The sequence below is a fragment of the Mesocricetus auratus genome, unplaced genomic scaffold, assembly GCF_017639785.1.
Source record: "Mesocricetus auratus isolate SY011 unplaced genomic scaffold, BCM_Maur_2.0 Super-Scaffold_100011, whole genome shotgun sequence".
Taxonomy (NCBI): Eukaryota; Metazoa; Chordata; class Mammalia; order Rodentia; family Cricetidae; genus Mesocricetus; species Mesocricetus auratus.
The window spans coordinates 29898337-29925885 of NW_024429195.1; the positions used below are offsets into that span (position 1 = coordinate 29898337).

Below are 27549 nucleotides of genomic sequence, written 5' to 3' on the forward strand. Positions count from 1 at the left end.
CTCCTGCTGCTACACGGCATATAAACCCACTCTATTGTTTTCTCCATTTCCATAATTTTCTTGATCTTCCAAATGAATTTTAAGTTTTAAGAGTACAGAAGTAGTCAGGCAGTGGTGACACATGCCTTTAATCACAGTACTCGGGAGGCAGAGGCAGGTGGATTTCTGTAAGTTCGAGACCAGCCTGGTCTACAAGAACTAGTTCCAGGACAGCCTCCAAAGAGACAGAGAAAACCTATCTTTTTTTCACTGGAGAGATGGTTCAGCAGTGAAGAACACTGACTGTTCTTCCAGAGGTCCAGGGCTCCACTCCCAGAAACCATGTGGTGGCTCACAACCATCTGAAATGATATCTTGTGCCCTCTTCTGGCTTGTGGCATGCAGGCATACATGCAGGCAGAACTCCATACATAACAAGTAAACCTTTGAAAAACAAAAACAAAAAATTGATTCATCATTTCATTAAATCAGAGCATCAAGTCAGGGGCTAGGGAGGTGACCAAAGGGTTTAGCAATGGCTGCTCTTTCTGAGGACCTGGGGAGAAACCCTGTCTTGAAAAACCAAAAAAAGGGGGGGTTACAGAAGTTGTATGGTTATTCAATTAATGTATTTTCATGTGCAAATTTAAGGGACCTTGGGAAAGAATTTCTCATGTCTAATCCCCGCTAACAGTCATATGAGTCTGTGTTTATTTACTAATCTAATAAAACTCATTGGTTCAGCAAGTCAGACCTGGGGGTAACCATACTTTGATCTGTTGTAGAATCTCTATCTGGGGTGAGTAGATGTGAATGTTATGTCCCCCCTGGAAAAGTCTTGTCATGTAACAGAATATTTTGTGGATGTAGGACAATCATAGAGGGGCCAGATGTCTAGCTTCTGCTTAGGAAAAAAACTTTTGAGTGAAGAATATGAGCATGTACTAGCTACAGTTTGCAGTGCCATTGTTAAGTCAGAGATGCATAAAAACAGACTTATGATAGATCTGTGAGGTTTTTCTCCACAAGGCTTAATATCTATTGACATTAAAGTTATCTATGAGTTTTGAGTTTTATATGCCAGATAAGAGTTTTAGGTATGTAATTTTAAATATATATGTATATACATTACATGTACATATATATGTATACATATATTTAGAGAGAATTTCCTAAGTATATGTGGTAGTCATCAGTAATAGTACCACATTGTGACACCAATCTGTAGTATCGTATCTTTGTGAGACCCATAGTGCAGTGCTGGTCTGTATTAACCGCCTTTGTGGAGCTTCAGTCTTATCCAGTCGACTTCCTAGTTCATTAATGTGAGTGTGGGGGAGTGTGGATTGAGAAATGGCAGGTAAGGATGCTAAGAAAAAGACAGAGACACAGAATAGAGTTTGGAGGCCAATCCAGTGAATACTGAACACCCAAGTTTATTCTTTAAATCCACGTACATAATTTACAAAACATGAAGTTGTGTAGCAGAGACCAATATTTTCATTTTGTAGGCAAGAAAAATTGATGCTAGTATACCAACAATGAGTGACTATGCAGGGACTGAACCCCAAGAGATCCTGTTTTACATGGACAGTTTTTTTAAGGCACACTGAAGCATGGCACTGCTTTGGAAAAATTTCTTGGTGATAATTATCTGTTTGCCACTGTCCAGTGGGTCCCTTGTCACACACTCTTGCCAGTGCTGCCTGTATCTCTGTATGGGTGCAGAAGAGCTGGAAGGGCTGTCGTCAGTCTATTTCCGTCCATGCCTGCTTTCACCGCCTCCAATCAGCAGCTTCCTGCTCTCACAAACTCAAGCTTTCCTCCTCAGTAATTCCTCCGAGCGATCCAAGGAAGCCAAGGGTACCTGCTGAAGGTCCTAGAGTTCTAGGGCTCATAAGCAAAATGAAGTGCTGCCATGGTATTTCCAACAGTCACTGAGCACTTTAACATTTACAAAACATTTCCAGAATTCTCCTTATTTGCTATAGGAGCTCATAAATAACTTTAAGTTATGGATATCCAGACAGGTCTTGTAGATGGAGAGTCTCAGTGGGAGCTCACAGGCTCAGGAGAGGGAGAGGACACAGCAGCCTAGGGAAAGAGGTCAAGAAGAGGAAAGTTTGAGTTGAAGTGAGAATTTGAGGAAGATAAAGGATCATTTTGAAAGCATTCAACCATTATTTTCCATGAAACCAATAGATACATTTTCAGGGAATTTAATCTGATCAAGTCTTGGAACTTTTCCATGTGGTGAGGACTCCCTATAGGGGCTCTCTGCGTGTGGCTAAGTTCTAATCAAAACATCCTTGCAATACAAACTCCATAGTGTTCCTCACATAGCCTCTTAGGACCCACATCAAATTTGCGCAATTTGTAGCTGCAAAATTGAGTTGTCTTCAGCTGGAAATTGCATGTTCCATCTGTCATCCAAAGATCCAGCTGTGTTCCTTTGGATTATTGTCACATCACAGCGATAAAGATTTTGCAATCAGAATTCGCTTTCAATTTTGGTAATGATTCATGATGCAAAATCACTTTGAGCCCAGCTTCCCTGTGGCTTCACTGGCCCTGCAGCCTCCAGATCTGCTGTTGCTGAAAAGACACAGTGGTGCTGTCGCTGGTTACTCACTCAGTCTCTAACCACAGTTTCCTGTGGAAGTTAGTTATGAGCAATGGGTTAGAGTGGGAGGATTCATAAGGAGCTTCCAGGTTTGGGGGAAGGTGTAGATGACACATGAAATCGTTAAGTTCGTTTTTCAAAGGTAATGACTGTGGTTGGCTCTTCTTCATTTCACGGCAGAATGAAGACCAGCCCATTCCCCCTTTCATCAAATGCATGAAGATGATGTGAGAACACAATGTTTTTTTGTTTAAGGAATGTTTTTCTATAGGTGGAGGTGATTTATAGTTTGCTCCATGCAAAGTTGGGGCTTTCATTCATTGGAGTGTATATCAGTGTTCTTATCAACCTATGCTCTTTTCTACATCTTAAAGGTCATGTACATTCAGGCTGCATAAATGCTCATTTCATCTTCATTTTGCTGTCCAGTAGCAAGGAGCTTACAATGTGATTGAGTTAAACCTATGATTTTCCTTCTCTTCAAAGTTATATTCCTTCCATGCATTCTCTGTCACAATGATGTCAGCACCAGACCCTGATGTCTGACTTTCTTTCTTCATTCATCCATTTAAGCACCCTTCCCACCTAATCTGACACTTGGAAATGTCACATTCATCTTTGCTTCCTGCTCATCACAGCCTTGATTCAGACCACCACTGTTTCTCACACCAATCACAGACATACTCGCTACTTAGCTGATTTTTTGTGTTCTTGTCTTCTACTCTAACCTTCTTTTTGAAAATGTGTAATGAGATGCTCTGCCACATCTGTGGAACAGAAAGCGAGACACTTGGTGATCCAGGGAGATCCCTTTTCACAGCACTGCCTTCTTCCGCTCTCTTCAGTCCTTGTGTGCCCCCATGCTGAGGAGTGGAAAACCTTGACTGGACTGTTTGGAGATGGGCTGAGAGGCTGCGATTGCTGTGTGGAACTCACAAGAACATGAATAAAAATGGGAAAAAGGGAGAGCTTCAAAGACTGAAATGTAGAACCTTCCAGTGCTTATGGGATAAGAAGAAAATGCAAAACGAGAGTGGCAGTGGGAAGAAACTCAGTCAGTGATCTGTTTGCCAGCATTAGAGCTCCAGAAGCCAAGTGCCAAAGGAGGGGAGGAGGTGCTGGTGCGTGCTTGTAATCTCAATACTAGGGAGTCAGAGAACTGGATCACTGGGCCTTGCTGGGCAACTAGCCTAGCTTGTTTGATAAGATCCAGGCTGGCTGGAGATACTGTCTAAAAAAAAAGAAGAAAAGATCATAGCACTGGAGGAATGACACTTGTGGTTGCCCTGCGGTCTCCACTGGCATGTGTTCATACACGTACACCTGCATACATGACCATGCACACACACAAGCGCTGAGGCTGAAAAGGAGCATCCAGAGCCGTGTGAGGCAACCCTGTCAATGTGATCCTGGAAGCCAAGCAAGGAAGGAGGCAGACCCATAGGCTCTCTGGTGAAGAGGAAGAAAGGTGAGGACCAAGCAGCTCATCATTTTATCAGTGAAAGGAAAGTGCATGATGACATCTCAATTTCAGTAGAATATAAAAGATAATTCAAATCTGAACAGGCTTTAGAGAGATTGGTGGTATGATTGATGAGGATGACAGGTGGACAAGGCTGTCCCCTGCAAAGTGGCACAAAATGGGACTTGCTAGAGGCAGAGTGTACCCTGAAGTCAGGATCTGCTCTTCAGGTGAATAACATCTACATGTTCATGAACAAGCGAAAATTAATGATAGGCAAGAAAAAGGGAAGAGACCAAAGGAATGTTCCAGAATGAGCAAGGCATGTACAAGTGGAAAGGCCGATTTATCTAAGAGCATGGAGCACACTCAAGAATCCCTAGGAGGGGGGTTAGAACCTGTGGCTCAGCCATCTATCAGGTCAATGGTGGCATGTGACATGGTGAGGGCAGCAAGGAGTTCTGATAGGTGTGGTCAGGGGAAATTGAAACCAAGGCACACAGACAGACTTGGGCCAGCCTTTTTAGTGGGCTTTCTTTTTCCTCATCAACCTAGCTAAAATGCTGCCTGCTTAGCATTCACCACTAAAAGCCTTTGTGTATAATTACTTGTCAAGTTTGCTGTGGTGTGGATAGGCCTCATAAGGATACGGTTTATGTTCTGACTTACTTCTGTAACCCCAAACCTAGAAAACAGAAAGGCAAGCAAGTACAGTGTTTAATAAATGAACTCATGAAAGCATTTTGTTGATGGGGGATGTCCTTCTGTATATATGTTTCCTTATTGGTTGATGAATAAAACACTGTGGCCAATGAGGCAGGGAGATAGGCAGGACTAGGACAAGGAGAATTCTGGGAAAGGTAGGCAGAGAGGGCCAGCCAGAGGAGTCGCCATGTGAGCTGCCCAAGGAGTAAGAGGTCTGAATCCTTCTCATATAAGTAAGCCCACATGGAAATACTTAGATTAATAGAAATGGGTTAATAATTAAGACAGAGCTAGCCAATAAGAAGCCCTAGTCACCAGCCAAAAGATTTATAATTAATATAGCATCTGTGTGCTTATTTGGGGCAGAAGTGGCAGCAGAACCAGGCTGTGGGAAAGAACTTTTATCAGCATTTTGTGCTCATTATAAGCATTTTGAGATCTTTGTGAAGTCCTTTAAATTCCAAGATAATAGCAACAAAGAAGGTTCTAAATCACATGAGTGTGGAAAGAGTTGTAGGACTTCAGGGATACATTGTTCAGCTGCTTCCTGGATTAGAAGGAAAAGAAAGCTGGTTTCCATGGAAACCCTCCTGAGTCAGGCTGATTCAGCAAGTTGATTATAATAACCCATAAGCTTCCAGGAAAGGAGCCTCCTCACATTCTAACATGTGGAAGCTTCAGGAAACAGTTTCAGACTATGTGTGTCAGTTGCAAATGCTCAGTCGGCTTCCTTCTTATTAGCAGGGAAATATTGGGGTTCAGGAGCTCACAAGATGAAAGACTGAAGGACCCTAGCCTAAAGGGAAATGAATCCTGATAAAACATGGAGATCTGTGGTTGTGCAACATCCTGTTCAGACTCCATGAGGTTCTCTGCCAAGATCCAGCCCATGCCAGGAACCAACTTACATGCAAACATGTCTTGAAGATAGCTGTGTCAATACGTTTCCAAATGTATAAAATTAGGTTTTCATTTTTGTTTAAAAAAATCCATCAAGTGACAGAGACAAACTAGATACAGAAATTTCTCATCTCTCCTTTTAAATCTTAGGTTCTTGTTTTTGAGACAGTGTAATGCTATGTAGCCTGGGATTTCCTCAAATTTGGAGTACTTAACTTCGAGTACCATACCCAGTTTCTTGCCATGTCTTCGTGTTACTACTCACCAGTTCATCCTTATAAATTGACTCTTACCATGCTGTGGTCTCTGTGCTTTCACAGGTCAATAAAGACATAGGCACAGGACTCTAACAGACTAATGTTTCAATCTGTATTTTTTGAGAAGGTTGGGATCCAGGCATGATTACAATCTTATACAGATTGTTGTAGGTAATGGTTTTCACAGCTCTTCATCTACAACTTCCTAAAAAAGAGGTCTGAGTAATATTGTGGTGACTGGTCCTATAAGTTGGCCCCAATGGACACTGAGGAAGCAGGACCCTTAACTGAGGAATGGTCTCCATTTGACTGTCATGTGGCATGTCTAGAAGACATTTTCTTGATGAGCAGATGTTTGATATGGGATGACTTTTTGTACATTGGGCAGTATCTTTGAGCAAGTAGGCCTGAGCTATATAAGAAAGACAGCTGAGCAATACAGTAAGCATTGTTCCTTCATGGTCTCTGCTTTAGCTCCTGCCTCTACGTTTCTGCCTTCAGTTCCTGCATGGACTTCCCTTGGTGATAGATTGTGTCCTGAGAGTTGCAAGATGAAATAAACTCTTTCCACCCTAAATTGCTTTTGGAGGGTTTTTATACAGCAACAGAAAGGAAATCAGTACAGCAGGAATGTGGTTTTCTAAATGTACTAGGTTCATTGTGTGAACTGAACAATATGTTGTTCCTTATTTTTCTCTTTTACACATACTCTTTGAATCATCATTTTCTTGGAGAGATGGGGAAATAGATTCTTCAGAAGAGAATATGGCTACCAGATCCTGTATTTGGCAAAGATTTCGTTTTGGTGACCTTCAGCAGCAGCAGTAGAAATCCCCAAACAGACTTAAAGGGACAATATTAAAAAACTTACATGTACCTGAAGTGTTTCTGTAAACTCTCCATCACCTCCAGGGCTCTTCAACAAGGCAGTATTCATAGCAATGTCCATAGACAAAATGAACAAGTGCTCCTAGAAGAGAGAAAATGCAGCAGCCCTTAATTCTTAGGTTTAAATCAATATGTTGCAAGTTTTCACAGACCTAGGACAAAGGTATTTCTAATGGTTGCACAAAAGTCTTAAGAGAGACAAGTTTCTTGGCAAAGAAATCTGATCCCAAGGTTAGGAAAAGGACTCACAGGTGTGGACACAAGAAAAGGCAATACCCTTTTATTTTGTTAGTTTGAGATGATTGGAAATTTGAGGTAGCTTGGTGCTAAAATGATTTGAGTTCCTGCTGAAGGATCTAATTAATTCAACTCGGCATCTCATACTGAGCTTCTGCTCTTGGCTTTGACCAAGAGCTGGTCCCAGGATGAGACTCAAAATGCTTTTAACATCATTGCTGCTTTCAAGGGGTTTGCTTGTTGTTTGTGTAAATTATGATTTAGGGAGCAAAAAAATACTTAAAGAAGCAATGAATCATATGACTCACAGTAAATATTTTTATTCCTTAATTAAAGCAGACTATACAGAACTTGAATTTTGCTTTGAGGGATATTTAATTGAAATAAAAAAAACATGAAAAAATGTAGCAAGAAAGACTAAAATAAAAATCTGACTTTACTACTTACTACAGTGATTTTGGAAAGGCTACCAGCTATTGCCCTCTTCTGGAGACTCTTTAGACGCCAAACACACACATGTACACAGGCTCACATTCAGGCTAAACACCCATAAACATAGATATGGAAATAGAAATCAAATCAGAAAGTACCCAAATAAATAACCCAAATGACACAGATTAAACTCCTATAAAATCAAGAAAAACCCAAACTCCGAACAGTAGAAATAATATAGAGGCATGCATTTTTGAAATGGAAACTAAAAGAATAACTCATGGAATCAATCAAAGAGTTGGTTCTTTAAAAACAATGAAGAGTACCAAACCCTTAGCCAATTAATCAAAACAAAGTGGGAAGACCCACATCAATAAAATTACAAATGTAAAATGGGAGGTTACTACAGATTCCAATGGAACCCAGAGATTTATTACAGACTACTTTGAAAACTGATACTACAAAAGTAACTGGGAAAGTCTAGAAGAAATATGTAAATTCCTAGATACATATGACCTGCCAAAATTAAATCAAGAGGCTACCAACAACTTTAAAAGATCCATAAAAATAATGAGATTGAGCCAATGGTAATGAATTCTATGAAACAGAAAAGCCCAGGGCTGGATGGACCACTGAATAGTATCAGCCCTGGAAAGAAGAGCTAACACCGGTGTTCTGCAAGCAGCTTTATTAAACAGAAAACTGATCCCAAACTCATTCTCAAGAATCAATACTGTTTTAATCCCCAAACTAAATACAAAGGGAGAGAAGTATAGAAAAATACAATCTGACTCCATCAGTGAACACAGACACAGAAGTCCTCAAATTCTGTCAGATTATCTTCAAGGATATATTGAGAAGATCACATGATGTGACCAGTTTGGATTCACTCCAGGTATACAAGTTTGGTTCAATATAGGCAAATTATTAAGTACAATTCATCACACAAACAGTCTTGAAACAAAACTGACATGATCACCTGAATCAATGTAGAAAAGGCCTTCAGTAAAGCTCAACAACCTTTTAAGTAAAATCCCTGACAAAGCTAAAAGTAAAAGAAATATATCTTAATATAAAGATCTCATAGAAAAAAACCACATGTAACATTATGTTAAATTGGAAAAATGAAGGGTATTCCTTCTACAATCTAGGAGACAAAAGTTCCCACTTTCTTCTAGCAATATAGAACTAAAAATAAAACAAGAGGAAGAAATTAAAATTATGCAGATAGTACAGGAAAATGTCAAATTATGACTATTTGTAGATAACATCATCTTGTACTAAAACAACCCTAAAGACCTCATCAGATTACTATTGAGCCTGATAAACATGTTGTCAAAGTAGCAGGATATTACTATGAAATGAGTGATTTCTCAATAATGATCTTTCCAAAAATATTTAAATTCATATTAAATTTGGTGTGCATTTTGTTACCTTACTTGTTAAGTAGATTTGTTTTTATAAGGCATTTCCTATTTTGTTACACCTTCCATAAAGTACATTGTTCCATTTTAGAGCAGCATCACACAATTATATAAATATTCCATTGTTGTGGGATCCAGTGCTGAAAATTAAATTTTATTTTATAAATAACACTAAACATAATTTGGTCATTCATACACAGTCATATTTTGTGGCTATTTTTTGAGAAGAAACAGTCATATGTTTCTAGGTCAAATTTTACTTTTGAGAGTATATGGTAAGATTGTAAGCATTTTGGGCTGGATCGGGATGTGGATGGGGATGGGTCAGGTATTCTGGCACACGGGAGTCACAGAATACTGTGTGTTACACAGCTCAGGTGGAAAGGTTTCCTGGAGCTCGGGAGCCAAGGACCATCACAGATTGCAGTAAGCTTAGCAGCTTACAGCCCAGGCTCAGGGTAAGGCTTCCCCAGTGTATTCGCTCTGCTCCAGCAGGACAGGGTCTTTCAGCTGCATGTGTCCACCCAGTGTAGCAGTTTTGCTGGGCAGGAGGTTTCTTGGGCGAAGTTGCTACAGTTCAGCTCTGCTTCGGGAGCGGAGTGTAACAACTCCTCTCTGCCAAGGGAAGGTTTCCTGGGCAAGTGTTAGAGCTCTGCTCTCTCTGCTCTGCTCTGCCCTGGGTCACCAATGCTCCATCCCAGCCACAAAAGTTCTTCACCCAAAGCTCATTGAAGGGGTTTATTGGGAGAGAAGAATCCAGGAGAGTGGCTGACAGCCTGGTAGCTCAAAAGCGTGAACAGCCATAAGCTGAACAGACACAGGGTTTATATAAGGCTTCCAGGGTGGGGATTGGTCAGATTTTAGTGCTGAGCTCAGATTGGCTAGAGCTCTGCTCAGGGATTGGTTAGTTTTCTGCACAGGATTAGGGTCAGATTTGGCTCTGGTTTCAGAGCCAAAGTGTGTTTCTTTCACTGGTCCTTTTTAGTCTTTTGGCTCCAATTTTAGGGCTAGGGTGCATTTCTTTCACTGACTCAGATTCCAGGGTCAAAGTGTTTTTCTTTGGCACTGGTTTCAGGGTCAGGGTACATTTCTTTAGTTCTGGTTGCAGGGCCAAAGTGTGTTTCTTTGGCTCTGCTCAGGGTGTGTTTCTTTGACTGGCCCCTTTTCCCTACAAAGATGGCTCAAATACAGTACACCAGACTGAATATTACAATTTTAAAAGCATTTATATCTAAGCAATGAAACAATGCATATTATACAAACTTTCATTCATCTCAATAACAATGGGACTGGGAAATTTTTGTTTGCTTGCTGAACATGTGGATGTTTCCTTTGGGAATTTGCCTAAAGAGAATTAAAGTTTTATGCATTCTTTCTGTCACTATTTCCTGAGCATTTTGTAGGGGAAATGCATTAGAATAGGTGCTGTGTCCATAGAGGTGTGTTAAACACTATCTCCAGGTTCAAGGGATTCCAGACATAAAGGAAATATAATCGTGAGTTCAGCCATGGAAACAGGGAGTGGTTTGCAGTGATAGTGGAGCAAAGCATAGCATGTCTGAGAGGAAACAAGCAGTTGTAGGAGGAAAGAGGGAACTTCCCAGTGAGATGATTAAAGAAACACTGCAGTACAGAGAGCGGGAAGCATGTATCTGCCAAGTCTAGTAGTTTTGACGGGCAGCTATACGATGTGTAGCAAATTACTCTGCTACAAAGTGTATTAGGAAAGAACAGAAAAGTCTAAGACAGGAAGACAACATATGCAAGAACCAGATGAGATGGTGGTACACCTTGCATTCTACACTGAGTATCGTGACTTTGAAGATGTACCTTAAGTCATCCCTCTGATCTAATAACTTCTAATTTCATAGATGAATAACTAGGTACAATTTAGCTTTATAAGTGTCTCATCTGTAAGCCAGAGCAATCTGTTTATACTTGTGCTGTGCTAAATGTGCTATGGAAAACCCATCACTGATTACTAGGCGTTACCCTGGAGACATGGAAATTATTTTAGGAACAGAGTGCCTGGCACATTGCTCAATGCCACCAGGACCCAATTATTTTCCTGTTAGCATACCCATTCTTTATCCACTTAGTTCAAGGATGCCATGACACTATTCTAGCCGCAGTCAAATTATGTATTGGCTGTCAATATTTTTTCATTTTATGCAGATTCGACGACCATGACTTTACCAAGTCATTGCATGCCATTCAATTTAGGCATGCACTAAACCATGCTGATCTTTTCATTGTTAGGATTTAAAAATACACATGTTAACTTCATATCAAATCATCCTTTCCCTGCAGAAGTCAAGGAGGACACCTCTCCAGCTCAGGTTTCATTAGCAGTAAAATCAGCCTCATTTGGCAGATGAGCTATGGATGTCACAAGTGTAGAGAACTGACTGCTCAAATAAAAGCCAAGTTTCTTCCATGCACATCTTCAAAACAAACCTTTCTGCATGCATGTATGTATATATGTATATATACACACACCATGTTTACAGAAAATACAAATACAAATGAACTATCACAAAATATGTATGATGGCTACTCTTGGTTGTCGACTGGAATTTACTAAAACCCCAAATGGAGGGTCATACCTGTGAGGGATTTTGATTAGCTTCTAATCCAGATGTTTGAGTAAGAAGATACACCTTTAATTCCAATATGCTTCTATGGGATTCCAGCAAATACTGAACACCAGCTGAGACATCCAGCCTTCTGGGCTGAATCACTAATGGATTCTTGGACCTTCCATCCATAATCAGCCATTGTTGGATTAACTATACCACAGCCTGTAAATCATTCTAATAAATCCTATACATATATACCTACACACATATATGTGTGTGCATGTATGTAGAGAGATTCATTCTATACATTTGCATATATATGTAGATATATATGGAATATGTATCTACATACACACATGTGGAGAGAGAAATAATCATAGTGCAAATTGATACTCTAGAGAACCCTGACTAGTAAACAATGTAACCACCAGCCATGTTACAGAGTAAAATGTTAGTGATTCCATACAAGCTACACTCATAATTCTCCAACCCTAATCATTCCCTTCTTCCTTATACTTAGGGTATCACCATTCTAACTTCTATCTGTTTTAGAATTATTTTAACTGGGTAGATATGTGTTACATTTGTTTATGCTGAAGACTATTACTTTAACTGAGTAATGGTGTGTTACATTTCTTTATGCTGCATTTGTTTATCAATGTAAGGGTGTGTATTTAATTATGTAAAGATGTGTTACATCTATTTCACCTTACCTGCCTAAGGCACCTGATTGGTCTAATAACAAACTGAATGACCAATAACTACTCAGAGAAAGGATAGGCAAGGCTGGCAGGCAGGAGGAATAAATAAGAGGAGAAGTCTAGGCTCAGGAGAGGAACTAGAAAAGAGGACAGATGAGAGAGCAAGATGAATGAGAGGGACAGAGTGAGGCAAGAAGCCACCAGTCAGTCAGACATGAGGAGCCATGAAAGTAAGATATACAGAGGGAAAGAAATTAAAAAGTCCCCAGGCAAAAGGTAGACAAAGAGAAACAGGTTAATTTAAGTTAAAAAGGCTAGCCAGAAAAGAGCCTAAGCTAGGTCGAGTATTCATAACTAATAATTCTCTGTGTCATGATTTGGGAGCTGGATGATGGCCCAAAATAAAAGGCCTGTTACATATATCACCACAGATTCCCCTTTCAGTTATTTTAATATTGTCGTTCTGTATCTATCTTCCCATCACTTTCTTCCCATGTATCCATCTCACATTAAAGTCCTTATTTATAATTTCACCAGTCATGTGAGAAAACCTCAAGTTTCAAATGCAAGAAAGAGCATCCATATTTCCAATTCAAGAACAGGGACAGTTGTGTTAACTAGTACTTCATTAAAAGGTAGGTCTGTAATGAGTATCAGAAAGTTTGATGGAGATTTGGGAGGTGACAGAGAACAGCCACAAATGAAGCAGCTGTGATTTCTCATGGTTGGGCTCACATATGTATCCTTACCAAATCACAGGAGTGGAAAGATAGGCTAGTCTATAAATATTCATTGTCACAGAGTTTTTTCACATGTTTTCTTCTCACATTACACATGCCTGTATAAATAAGCCCTCTAAACATTGAATATACTCATTGCAAAAATGACCATAATTTTAAAGAAATATGAATTTTAAAAAATCTCCCATAAACAGAACATTGAGCATTCTATTTCTATCAGTAAGACATTAAATTTTTTCCCTTGTGCACAGCAGAGAAATCTGTGATTCTGTGTTTTTCCTTTCTTCATTGGAGATTGATATTTTTAGCCCTATAGTATGCCTTTACTATTTCTTGTCAGAGAGAAGGTCCAGGAGTCTAAACTAATTGGGACTTTTCTTTTTGTCCCCCACCTTATACAGATCAGTGTCCCCATTTCAAAAGTGCTGCCCTGTCATTCTTTCTGGATGCAGTTAAATATGTTCTCTACATTAGTATCCAAGTACCAATGTCCTTTGTGCTCTTTAATCAGGTATAAGACACATCCATGAGCTGTCTAAATGCTTAGTTTACTGGCTGACACATGCCTCATTGCACTCTCTTTATTTTCACCGAGTTTCCAATAATTTCCAGTGTCCAAACATAGCTTTGTCACTTCCTCACATAGTCAGTATCCTCCAGCTGTGGACTTTTGCTGTAGTTGGAACCTTGAGGCAAATGTTATACTGCTAATGACTTTTGTGGACAGCAGAATAGCTAGTTCTACTTATTGGCAGGTGGGCACCTAAAATATTGTCATGGTGAAATAGAACAAAAATGCATTTTTACCTATCACTAACAGGTTAGGTGGGCTCCATCCCAATCCTTTTCACCCAGATTAACTCAACAAGAAGACTCTACCCCACTCATCCGTAGGTCAGTGATGGATTCTGAGCTAATCCAAACAGGGCCATGGAGCCTTTTCCTCCATGAGAGCAGAATTCTCCTCTTCTTAGACCAAGAGCTACAAGGCTGCCATGGAACTAGTGCTGCGAAAAGCCACCTTGTCTGGATGCATGGAAGGTTCTATTTGAAAGAGAATAAAATGAGCTCAAAACACAAGGAAGGCAGAAGTGGGCAAAGGACTAATGAAGATAAACCTTATGGGAAGACTCAGACCTTAAGTTTCTAGGGAACAGTACTTCTGCATTCTGTGGCATGAGATAAAACATACCAGAGCTATAAGAAACTGAGGCAGTGGGAGAAAAGCTAAGCTCAGACCTGCTGGTCAGTCAGTTCAGTTCATGATCCAAAGCTGATAGTTTAGAACATCCATTTTGATAAATAATTCTACTAATTAGGCTTCCTACCCTAGAGAAAAACATTCACAAATATCTATTCTTTTTGTTATTAATTGTAATCTTTGAGAGATATTTATAGGTAGTGTCGGCCTCATTTCTTAGCTTCTAAATTTAGCATTTCCTATTCCAAATTTATAAATGATGTCAGAATAGCCTGTGACTTCAAAGTGAGTGTCAGACTTAATATCCTAAAATGACCAGAAGTGTTTGGATCCAGAGTTGAAAGGCAAATGACACCTGAAAATTTTCAGGAGTAGCTGTGGAGGGAGGAGGAAAATGTTGCTTCTCTGTTGTAGTCACAGCAGCATCCTCTCTTGAATTGCATCATGTATAGTCCCGCATGTCTCTGACAGCACAAGTTAAAATGCCGCACAGCACTAATACAGTCAAGAACTTTGTACAAACTTTCGTTGAAGGATTATGTAATCACCTACCTTCCAAAAGTATTTTACTGTTCATAATTGAGATATTTCCATAAGCAGGTATGCAGAGGCAGGTCTAAACTTTAAGGTGACAACTACTGCTTACTTTCGGTATTGTTGCTACTTACTTCCTATCCTCATGGTGTATAGAGTATGAGGTCTTCGTGCTCACAGATAAGCACTAGGGAATCCAGCAATGTTAAGCATGGACGCCTATCTCTTCAGCATGGAGACATGTATATCTGTTCTTTCACCCAGAAGGCTTGGAGTAGATGTAGTTAATGACTTGGTGACCTTTCCTATCTGTAGGACCAGGCCTGTCCTGATTACCCCAAAATATTTATCGCAGACCCTCCCACCTAGATCTTTATCTTGAGCTCTCTCCCTCTCTCCCTCTTTCCCTCTTTCCTTCCCTCCCTCCCATTCTTTATTTTCTGAGACAGGGTTTGTTTGTGTAACATCTCTGTTTGTCCTGGAACTAGCTCTGTAGACCAGGCAGCCTTTGAACTCAGAGAACCATCTGCCTCTGCCTCCTAAGTACTGGGATTAATGGTGTGTGTTATCTCCCCTCTCCCCCAACACACAAGGGGAGATGTCACGTGTACTTTATAACTTTTCAACTTACATGTATGGTCACACCTAATATTCCCGTAGGCCCTTAAGCTTCCCTATGCCTTATTATACATTTGGGGTTGAGATATTTGTTACTAGAAAACTTTTTTTTCCAAAATTCTTCTGTACTTAAATGCCTAAGACATAAACTGCCTAGTGTCAGACCCTAGAAGTGTGAACCAGCACTGGATATCTAAGCCATGTTGTACCAGATTCCTTCTTGCCTCATACAGATCATTAATCTCCTGGACTTAGTATTTGCAGGGACCCCCCACACCATGGCACTTGGCACCAGCAGGTCCTTTTACATACCTAGAGGCTCTGAATTTTCTCTTATACTCACTAGCAGAATCTTGAGGATGGGTAGTTGGTTATTCTAAGGCACTCAAAGCAAACTTCTTCCAGATGTCTTTGCTCTTTAAAAGCTAGAGGCAGAGATGAGGTTGCTGCGACCAGAGCAACTAAGTACCCATGTGATCTAGGGAGGTTATGAGAAAACATCCGCTCTTAATGAAACAGAGATACACTTTTTGATGGCCTCTCATTATCTTGGCTTAGTCATGAACTCATAATCTGAAGAGCCTTGGGATATCTCAGTATGAGCTATGGGCATGAAGACAAAAATCCAACATTGCACCACTACAAGAAGACTGAATACTCTGCACTTGTGATGTCACTGCTGAGGAGTTGAGCCAGTGTGAAGATGGCTGACTCCACATTCACTAGCATTTTAAAAAATATGAAGTAACTGTTTAATCAAACGTTTCTAATTTGCAGCCAGTTGACAATACCTATGTGTTATTTGGGGTTTTTCTGCCTGTAAGTCTGTCAGAAGGCACTTTCAGCATCTCGTGTTGGATATCTCCAATTCTACAGGTCACTGATACCAGCTGTGCATGGCCCTGTGTCCACTAGACATCATTATCTTTGAGCCTATCTGTCATCCTAACTAGAAATCAGCTCTTTATTGTAACAGCCTCAATGAGGTGCAATTGAGCATCTGATGCTAAACACTAAGGTTGGCATGGCATAAAGCCCATTGTGTCAGTCACTGAAAAAATGCTCAATAAGAAAATTTAAGATAAGGAATTATTTTTATTCATGGTTTAAAAGGATTTGTTTCATGGCTGCTTGGCTGCATATACTTAGGTACATAGCCATGGCTGCTGGGCCATGTGACAGGAGAGTTTCTTCATGATACAGGAGGCAGTGGTAAGTACTCACTGGTCATGTGTTATTACCTCTTCCATTCTATATCCCTATAACCAGTCCATGGGATGGTGCCACTCACAGTCATTCTTCACAAACATGTGCAGAGTTATACTTCACCAATCTCCCAGGGGATTCTCAATCCAAACACATTAATAATGAAGGCTGACCCTCACACCTTTAAAAATGGAGTGTCAATGGCCAGAAACAATTTAGAACTAGACTAAGATATACTACTATGTTGTCCCATTCCAGGTAACATCATTCACGTGTTCAACACCAGCTTAGAGAGAGAACAAGAAACTGATTTGCTATTAGTAAAAAATTAAACATGGAAAGGGCGGTTCTACTGACTTAAACGAACTTAATCATCTAAACAAGAAAATTGAGACAAAAAACATTTCTTCTTTTTCTATAGTCTTTGAATTTCCTCCTTCCACTTTTTACTTCTTTCATTTACTTAATTTATTTTCTGAAACAAAAAAAATTCTGTAAACTATATAAAAAGATTTAACATTTGGGTGAGCATGTCATATGTTCTCTTTAAATAGTCATGTGTCAAACCTTCTATTTTAGAAATTTCTACTCTAATTGTTGAGTTCAGGTTCTGCAGAACATTCCAAAGGAAAGACGTACCACTGATGAGAGCTGTTTTCACTTCCTCTTGGCAGAACAGACTATAGGTTTTACCAGCACCTGTTCCTAATTTGTTCTGTCATTGCCACAACCCTTCAACAAGGCTGCTGGTGCCCTGGGCGGTGGTCTGGTTGGCATAGTCATAGTCTTATATAATTCTAGCCATACTTGAAGAGACAGAAGTCAGAGCAGCAAGGGCATCAATACTGCCCAGAGAGGATTCAGCAGAGGGTGAAAGGAGTCAAATTCTTCCATGTGGATGCTCCTATCTGAAATCCTTGAAGGGAATGGGCATAACTTCCAACAGAATTCATCATCCTCAAGAAATATGAGTCAACTTGGGCTAGTTAGAAAAATTTATAATCTTCAAACCAATTCAACAACAAAATGAGATTTCTATTCCTCCTCTGTTCTGCTTCATAAACAAATGAAAATCACTAAATGTATCTTTTGGACTCTATTGCATACTGACCTCTGTTACAAAAACCATAGATACTATAGAGCACATCTCTCACAGTTACTGAGTGAATTAGCAGGCAGGGAACTAAAATTAAAGAGAACATGGTGATCTATGAATGTTGATGAATCCTGTTGACTATAAAACAATAAACACCATCGAACACAAAGTAGATATGCTTTAGCTGCTATTCTACCTGCTGACTGTGTTGTCCTAGATTTTGATGTTAGAATCCTCAACAGGACTCATGTCAATGATGTGCCACAGAAGAAGTAAAAAATAATGTATAATTTTTAGCAGTGAAATGCCAGCAACTTCCTATAACTTACTGACATTTGGCACTCTGATCTACATGTGTTAGATCTGAGAGAATTGATGTAAGTATAAGGAAAGAAAAATAAGAGACAGTTTTAACCTTGAGCAAAAATCAGAGAGAAGTCATTTTGTTAGTAAAACTTGTAGCCATAATTTTTTAATGTATTTTTTACCAAATTAGTTAAGACTGTATTGGGTCAGTCAGAAAGAAATGATGGTTCCATCATAAATAAATTTATTACAAAGAAAATTTCTTGAGAAAACTAGCATTGATATCACACATAGATGGGGGCATCTGTCCTATGGACATCAATGCCTCTTTGATGTGGCATCAAGGAAGGGATTTTGTAATAGAGCATCACAAGAGAGCCTGACTTCTCCTAGCAAGAGATATGCACTCACAGGGCTCATAAGATGGTTCAGCAGGTAAAGCATCTTCCACAAAGCTTGAAGGTGTGAGTTCAACACCCATAACTCATGTAAAAGACAGAAGAGAACCTGCTGCACAACGTTGCCCTCTGACCTTTACATGATGTACTGCATGGTTTTGTGTGTCAACTTGACACAAGCTAGAGTCATCAGAGGAAGAAGCCTCAGTTGAGAAGATGCTTCTTTGAGATCCAGCTGTGAGGCATTTTTTCATTTAATGATCAATGAAGGAGGGCACAACCCATGCAGGGTCGTGTCATCCCTGGGATGCTGGTCCTGGGTTCTATAAGAAGGTGGGTTGAGCAAGCCATAGGAAGCAAGCCAGTAACTAGCACTCCTCCATGGCCTCTGCATCAAATCCTGCATCTACGATCCTACTCTGCTTGAATTTCTGTCCTGACTTCCTTCAGTGATGAACAGCAATGCTGAAGTGTAAGCATAATAAACCCTTTCTTCTTTAACTTGCTTTTTGGTCATGGTATTTCGTCGTAGCAATAGAAACGCTAACTAAGACACATGAGAGCCATGGCATCTGTTCCTACATCTTACATACACACAGAGTAACAATAAATGCAATGCAATACAATAAAGAGGAATACAATTATAATAATTGTAAGGAATCTAAGAGTGAATTACCTTTCCCCCATCTAGAAAAAACTAAGTCATCCTACTTAGCTACCACAATAGCATGGAGCAGCATACACTCCCAGAGCAAACTATTTTTACCTTATAGGACATCATTAAAATAAGGCCAGACCCCCCAAAAAACCCACAAGGAGAATTTTATTTTTTATTCTTAAAATTAGAATATATGAAAACCCCCAAACCTACATTACTTCTAAAATTTATTTATTTACTTACTATTTATTTCAGATGAAATCTTGCTGTATATCACTGACTGCCCCTGTATTAATTCCCTCAAACTGATAACAATCCTCCTGCCTCAGTTTCCTAACATATATCGAACACCTTTGGCAACAAACCATAATGACCAACTCCACACTAAGTTCATTATTATGTTTTGTGAACAGTTAAGCTCTAAGTATAATCAACTTACTCATCAATGTGCACATGTTTTTTTTAATTCAAATTACCTTTTCTGTTCCTTCGCAGATCTAGTAGATGCTTTGTGGCTTGGCAGTTTTCTGCCAATCTCATGCCCATTCCTGAAGGTCATATATCTATGAGCAAACCATACCGCAAACCTTGCTGGCAGTCTGATTCTATTGGGTCAGCTTTTTCTTGAAGGCATGGGTGCTTCCTTGTTCTGTTTCAGTCAGCTGGTGGACATACACAGTTGAGAGGAGTCTACTTCAGTTAGTTCAGTCATGCAGCCATATTCACTGTCTAGCCCTGCATCAGCTGTGACATCTTGACATTTAATGACAGCAAATAACAGTGGATGAAGGATACAGAATATATATATATATATATATGCATATATATATATATATATATATATATATTCCCCTTGCTCGAGTTTTCTGACCACTGCAACCAGGGGTCCCAGAAATGGTTCTGGACTAGTTTCTCCAATTTGAAGTTCATTTTTTCCATATGAGAATCTAGTTATGTAACGAACAGATCCCAACATTTCTGCAGATTAATTCTCTGTTGTCTTGTGCTGTGTGTGGTCTGGCTGGCAGCAGTCTTTTCTACCCCATCACTCAAGAACTCCAGCTCATCACTGTGAAGGTCCATGTCCTGTTGGTGCAGAAGATACACTTCCCCTTGGCGTCCTTGCCTTGAATGAATCACCACACTTCTGATTTTTCCCAGTCTTTTCGTGTGCCCTAATCTACGTATGAAGGGCTGGTAGAGTTGTCAACCACCAGCTGGGTAGCTACTTCCCACCATGACTCTGAAGTAAAGAGAAGGACGCCTGTTTTCCCAGATGTTTCTACAACTGACTAGTAATAGATGCAGATCACGGTTACACACTTGCCAGGGCACCATCACCATCAGTGTGACTCTCATCCCAAAGGCCTTTTATAAGCCAGAGTCTGAAGTCATTTCAAGTTAAGAGATTATTAAAATGTCTTTATAGAATTCCAGCTTTCTCTACTTTAGCAAGTTGGTAAATTTGAGAAAATTAAAACGCTGCTAATGAGAAAAAATAAGTCCACCTTTCCTCCACTACTGATGTTTTGATGAATGGACATGTTGTCAAACAGCCTGCTAAGTATTTGCATTCATAGCAACAGACTTTACCAGCCACAGCGCTGTTCTCAGGCTTTGTCTGAGAACCTTCTGTTTTGAGTGGTAGTGGTTAATGCAGAGACTCATAGCATGTCAAAGTGCTAAGAAAACGAGATTGTTGAAGTCTCATCCCTAACAGGTTATCTATACTACCATCTCCAAGGTCCAGGGAATATCAAGAAAGAGCCAGGGGATGGGATGCAGACTAGAGAACATGTAGTGGCCACCTGCGTGAGTTTACACACAAAATGGCCAGAAGAAATGGGGTGGAGATAAGAGATGGTAGAGGCCACAATACATTGTATACAGGTATGAAATGGTTGAAAATAAAAAGTATAAAGCAGAGACGGCTGATCTGAACAGGGGAGTGCTCTTGGACCCCAGACCGACAGTGGGGAGGCCAGAATGGGACTGATCTGGACCCCCCAAATGTGAGTGTCAGTGAGAAGGCCTGGGCAACCTATGGGGCTCTGAGCTGTGGATCAGTGTCTATCCCTGGTATACAATCTGTCTTCATGTGCCTATGGCACAAAGAGAGATGCTCTCTCAGCCTGGACTCTTAGGGGAGTGCCTTGACCCTACCAAGAGTGAAATGATAGACTCTAGACATCCCCTATGTGGAGGGATTTGGCAATAGGGTGGGAGGGAGGGTGGAAGGGGAGTGCGGGAGGAGGGGAGGGAGAGGGAACTGGGATTGACATGTGAAACAAGCTATTTAAAATTAAAATAAAAAATGATTAAAAAAAAAAAAAAAAAAAAAAAAAAAGGAGAGACCTAAGGGTTACGTTCTTAATATCCTACTTATGCAATCATTTCCTAAAAGTCACATATATTATGTATGAAATTTTAAATGTTATATTTTAAATGGTAGAAAACAGTGAAAATACAATAAAATTGCATCAAAAGAACTATGTATCCTACATTATGTATGAAATTTTAAATGTTATATTTTAAATGGTAGAAAACAGTGAAAATACAATAAAATTGCATCAGAAGAACTATGTATCCTACATTTATTATGTATTAAAAATTAAATGACCAGGGCTGGGAATGACAATGACTATGAAGCCTCCTATGCTTGTGAATGAATCAATGGAAAGTAAGCAGACTTGGGATCTTGGAGGAAGAGGAGGGTCATTCTCTCTGCCATGTCACTCATTATAAGCTTGTAAAAGGCCAATATTTGCCCCTGAGGTGCTCAGGACGTTGCTTTTTGCACAACACCTTTAAATCTTGGCACAGTCTCTACAGTAAACCTTGTGAATCTTGTGTAAATTTTAAGAGCAGTACGTGGTCCTCCATATCATATCCTTCATCCACTGTTATTTACTGCCAGTAAATGTCAAGATGCCTCAGCTGAGACAGGGCTAGACAGTGAATATGGCTGCATGACTGAGCCAGCTGCAGTAGACTCCTCTCAACTGTGTATGTCCACTAGCTGACGGAAACAGGACAAGAAAGCACCCATGCCTTCAAGAAAAAGCTGACCCAGTAGAATCAGACTGCCAGCAAGGTTTGCGGTATGGTTTGCTCATCTCAGAATGGACCTTGAAGTTGGTGGTTGGAAGCCCTGAGTTAGGTGAAATGATCAGTACATGTACGTGAACTTGCTCAAATTTCTGCACAGCGTGCAGAGCGGGTGGGTTTCACATGCACTTAAATACTACCACCTGTACCTCAGTGGCAGAAGCCTTATACAGGAGCCACACCCAGCCAGCCTTGCCAAAGCGCAGGCCTTGCTCTCAGTGAGTAGCCACTAGAAAACCAGGCTTCTCTTTTGGCACAAAGATCACTTGTGCCCTGTAAACCACCCTTCTGTTATTATTTAGCAGTCACACAGTGTGAAGCACACTATCCATGAATCCAGACCAATGTGTAAACACTGGCTCCATCCCAGCACCTCATGCAAATGATCCTTAACTCTCTGAGCCTCAGTTTCCCTGTTTAAGTACACACAACAATGCTAGGCTTAGTCTCTGTGTGTGTTGGGGAGGTGCATTCACGCGTATATGGGCACAGGCTCACAGAGCATGCTATGCATGGATGGGTACAGGCTAACCTCAGGTATTGGTCCTCAGGATCCTTCAACGCTTCGTCTGAGACAGGGTCTTTCACTGATCAGGAACCTCAGTAAGAAGTCTGGCAAGCAAGGGACTTCCAGGGATCCAATGCACCACCTTTAGATGTGGGTTCTGGGGATCTGAACTCAGCTCCTCATACCTGCAAGGCATGACTGAACCATGTCCTTAGCCCATTGTCTCCTTTTTAAGGATTGAGTATAAATATAATTAATGAATAAGCATATGGTGTCAGATAAGCATAATAAACAATTCTTCTTGAGAGTGCATTGTGAAGCCTGTGATATAAAAGGCAATTGCCCCCTCTCCCTCCCTCCATGTGTGTTGTCTGTGTCTCAATGCCTTTGTGTGTCTCTACCTCTCTGTGTGTCTGTCTCCCTGTCTCTCTGTCTCCCACTGTCTTTCTCTTTCTCTCACACACTCTCTCCATCACTGTTAATTTGTAAAGGCTATGAGAAAAACCAGTTTCATGAGAATAAAGGCTTCTCTGAAATTCTCATTTCTCAGAGGCACGACTCGAATCCATTTCAACGGCTGTGTCATGTTTATTTAACCCCAAACCAGCAGTTTGTTCTTTCTGCTAAGAAACTAAAATGATAGAATTAAAAGGGAGGCAATGGCCAGGATGCAAGCACAAAGTCTGCAGCGATCCTTGTGTGGGCATCTCCTGGTAAGCCATACCACACATGTCCAGTTACTGTGACCTCTATGGAAAATAACAGATCCTGAAAATGACAGATAATACATTTTTGCATGCTGTAGGAGAAAATATCTACTGTTAAATGATTTGTAGATCTATTTTCAGTTTGAGATGAACCCATAATTCACAGAGGTTCTTCATGAATTATTGGTACTTAGACTCTTGTTTGCACCTAATGTGGTATTCGGGAGATATTATTCAAGAACACTCTGTTGTATCATGTAACTTCTTTTCTGAAAGCAAAGAGCATGGGGGGGAGCTGTGTGCCTGGCACAGACTTAAATGTCAACCCCAAGTTTACTCTGGATAATTTGAAGGCAGAATATAGATTTTGCAAATCCCCATACTTAGGTTAAACTAAAGACAGACTCCCAGAATTTTTTAAAGCCTAATGATTTCATCATTGGCAGGGTAAGTGATCTTGATAATTTAGAATAATTGGTACAGTACATATTTTATCATATTAAACTTAGGTTAATCAACAGATTTTGAAAAATCATTACAATAAATGGATAAGTTTGATCAAGGAACTAGTTGGGAGAACACAAATGAGTTATTACCAGTTAGTGCTGCAACTGAAAAATATTCCAAATGAATTTCCTCCTGGCATGCCCATTGGTGTCATATGGATAAGCAAAGTTTACCAGTATACTGCATAAAGTTTAAGAAAATTTTAAGAGAACAAAATAAGACCGTTTCTTCTCTAGAAATTAATCAAAGTGTCTAGTGAGATAAAGGTGATTTGAAACACAGGGGGCAAGCAGGTGTGAAACTTGAAAAAGAGATCCATTTAAAATAAAAACAACCCTCCTTCCACACCTATCACAAATCAATCCTAAAACCCAGAAATGCAGAGTAAGGCTTACAATGTAGTCAGATGAAACAGGCTCTTATTAACTTGGAATCTCAGAGTCCCATTATCCCTGCCAATGGTGTCAAATGTATCTCTTGGTCTCCATGGCATCCCACCCCACCTGTTGCCCTTCATGTTGTTGACATGTCCCTGTTCCTTCCACGGAGGCTACAGCTTCACATTCTCCCATTAAGTAAAACCTGAGGAGGTATCTCAAGGCCTGAAGCTTGGGTTCAAGCCCTCCCTTGGGTTTTCTGGGCAAGATATCTCCTAACATCTTCAGTCATATGTTCTTCCTGAATTCCAACACCATCAACCCAACTTTGACCTAACAGAAGTGAGGATGTGAGTGACTGGATATGGTTAGAATTGCTAACTGTCAAGTATTGTGGAGAAGCTTGACAAGAGCATACACCACCTTGCCCTCCCTCTTGTTGCTTCTATTGCTGGTGCTATGGTTACTTCCTGTCTCCGTGTGCAGCGCTTGCTGAAGTCTTCCCATTCACATTCATTTTCTATTTTTATTGTAGAAGAATAGAAATGAGAATAGAATAGAAGTAGGTTTCTACATCAGCTCACCCCAGAGTGCCCACTGTAATGTTGTGAATGTAACAGGAATTCAGTAAGTAATTGGGAGGTTGACAGCAGAGCACAGTAAGTTAGCACGGGGGATATGATGGCATGGGTAGAGCGCAGACTCATTTTACACGTGGAGTGAGATCACCACACAGTGTGTTGTTCAATTGGGCTTGCCAGGGTTAGGGAGGCCATTGCAAAGAGTTCCAAGGGGCTCTTACTGGAATACATGACCTCTAGAGGGAGTAGAAGAAATTTCCAGCAATAGTTAACCCATGTTAAATATGGTCTGGGGTATCCTTCCCTCTTGTGTATGCCTGGAATGGACAGTGAAAGCAGAGTGTGAAAACTTGACTGTGATGAACTGGGTGTGGCAGGGGCCTGTTCCTGGGCATAAGCATGTGTCACCTCTGAAGTGGAAGACCCTTGCCTCAGCTCTCTGGTCTTGGCACCCAGAGTCCCCAGATTGGTCCTTCAATTTGTTACATCCATGTTTTGTTTCTACACTCATCTCTTCTTGTCTTAGAGTGGCTATTTTTAAAGTGCTTGATTCCACCCTCAATCTATTCTAAGTGGCCACATTCTCACAGAGATTAGCCCTCAATGTGTAAAGTAAGGACATCATCCTGATAGGACTGTGTTATTCCCTAATGGTGGCCCAGTGTGGGACAGCAGGAATGGCACCAGTCAGACGGGTCACAGGAGCCCAGAGGACTTTGATGACAGACAACATATTTCTTACCAGTTTTCTCAGGGACAGAACCACAGTCCAGGGGTTGAATGCTGAGTGCTCAAGCACTTGGCAACCAGGCAGTATGTAACAAGGTCACATGGCAACCATCTCACAGTGGTTCTGTGAAGAATCATTGAGCCACCTAGAAGAAACTTAAGAGGATAGCCAGGAGAGCCAGAGTCTGGGGAAACACTCAGGCTAGGCCACTGCTCAGTGTGTGACTTTAAACAAGAATCATATTAAACTGTGTCTTGAGTTACAAAAGGCGAGAATGAGTGGAACTGAGTTTAGTGACAGTTTACCTAGCATGCACAAGACCATGAAGAGACAAAACAACAGCAAAAGTCAGCCAGCCAGTAACAATAACTGAACATTTCATCATGAGGAGGACCCGAAGGTCAGTGTGAGGTTGTCTTAAAGCTGTGACACTCTCAGAAGCCTTGACACTTTTGCCAAATCAGACAGTTTTTTTCCCTTATGTACCATGCACTGGAATCTTGGGGATTTAACTGCTTCTTTAGATACCATTCGAGTGTTTCTGAGCTGGGCTTTTCTTTCTTTTTTTTGTGACTGCAATTTTTGGCCACTTCCCCTTAAGACAACTATTAATACTTAAATGAAGAGCAAGTAAATAGACTTTGCTTTTCAAATTAAAGAAAATTCATTAGAGAAGACACAACTTTGGATGGCAGGGAGGGAGGCTGCAAGACAGTCTGTCTGACTTGGGAGCTGTGGAGAGTTGAACTGATTCTGGAGAAACCTGAATTTTTGGATGTACTATGAAGTCTCTTAATGTATCCTATTTCATTAGGAGTTTGTGGGAAAAATACCAGACTTCTTCTCTCTGTGAGCAATTGCTCCCTTAACCTCTGACAGTCAGTTAATATCCCTGGGTTCTAATTTTATTTGCAGATCACTTAGGGGAGTTTAAGATCCAGTCTAAGCCAGGAAGATGACTCAGTCTGTAAAGTGTAAAAATGAGGACCTGGGTTCAATCCCCCAGGAACTACATGAAAAAAATCCCAGGAGTAGTGGTATACACTTGTTACTTTGGGTAACTTGAGACAGGCAAACCGTTGGCTCACTGGCAAATCCCAGGCCAACAAGAGACCATGTCTAAAAACCAAAGTGGACAGACCTGTACAATGACCCTCAAGGTTGTCCTCTGGTCTACACACACACACACACACACACACACACACACACACACACACACACACACACACGTTAATTATTAATTAATTTCTTTATAGTTCTAAAGACCATTTTGGATTTATTATAGTCTTAAAAGCAAGTTTTTCCTTTTCTTTTTGATTTTTCCTTTTATTGAAAGTACAAATGCTTGGCTAGGATTCACTTACCTAACCCAGTAAGAGCGTTTATGAAATGAAGCTGTCAAAATGAAAGAGTGACTTTTCAGATGAAGAGTATTAAAGAGCAATTGACCTTGAAATATCCTGCCTGGACATGGCTCACAAGATCTATCCCAAGCAGTGTTCTTGAGACCATTTGAATAGTATGCAAATTAAGATCATCATTAAAAGACCAGTGATTGCACAGTAGCTCTATGATTAATGGTTTTCTCAGCCATAGGGAGAGGTGGTCATTAATTGACCTGCCTGATTTCTTGCTGCTCCTGTCTCTTGGGGTGGAGCTGGCTGCTGACTTGATTCCTTGTGGGACAGGGAAGAGCCATCGGTTACATATGCCACATTCTTCACCTGAACATAGCAGCTTGAATAACAGTGGCAGCAGCAGACCTGGTGACAAAAGTCAGGTAGTGGTAGATCACACACTCTATGACTGACAGGAAACCAAACAAGACACTATGGAAGGGGAAATACCAAGTAAGAATTGAGAAAAGTATCCAAACTGCATACTGGTTTTTATTCCAAAGGGTGAAGTCTGCACATTCTTTTTGCACATTGCTTCCTCTGCTTGTGTGTCTTTCTTTTTAGGTGATATTCCTCTGACACCATGAGACCTTCTCTTATAACCACGAGGCCATCTCTTAGACTCCATGTGTTTGTATGCAAAAGCATTTCTAGCTTTAAAAATTCAACTTGGTGATTCTGCAACCTGTA

General features: G+C 40.4%; 1 long non-coding RNA gene across 2 annotated transcripts; it reads right to left on the minus strand.

Annotated features, from left to right (window-relative positions):
- Positions 1–1412: 1412 nt before the first annotated feature.
- Positions 1413–25519, minus strand: LOC121143063. Of its 2 annotated transcripts, none has more exons than XR_005880198.1 (5): positions 25475–25519; positions 15624–15758; positions 13735–13971; positions 6804–6896; positions 1413–2073 (listed from the first exon to the last, which is right to left on the minus strand). It is a non-coding gene; the product is annotated as an uncharacterized LOC121143063 (long non-coding RNA). The 2 variants fall into 2 exon arrangements; XR_005880197.1 differs by having other exon boundaries at positions 6798–6896.
- Positions 25520–27549: the final 2030 nt, after the last annotated feature.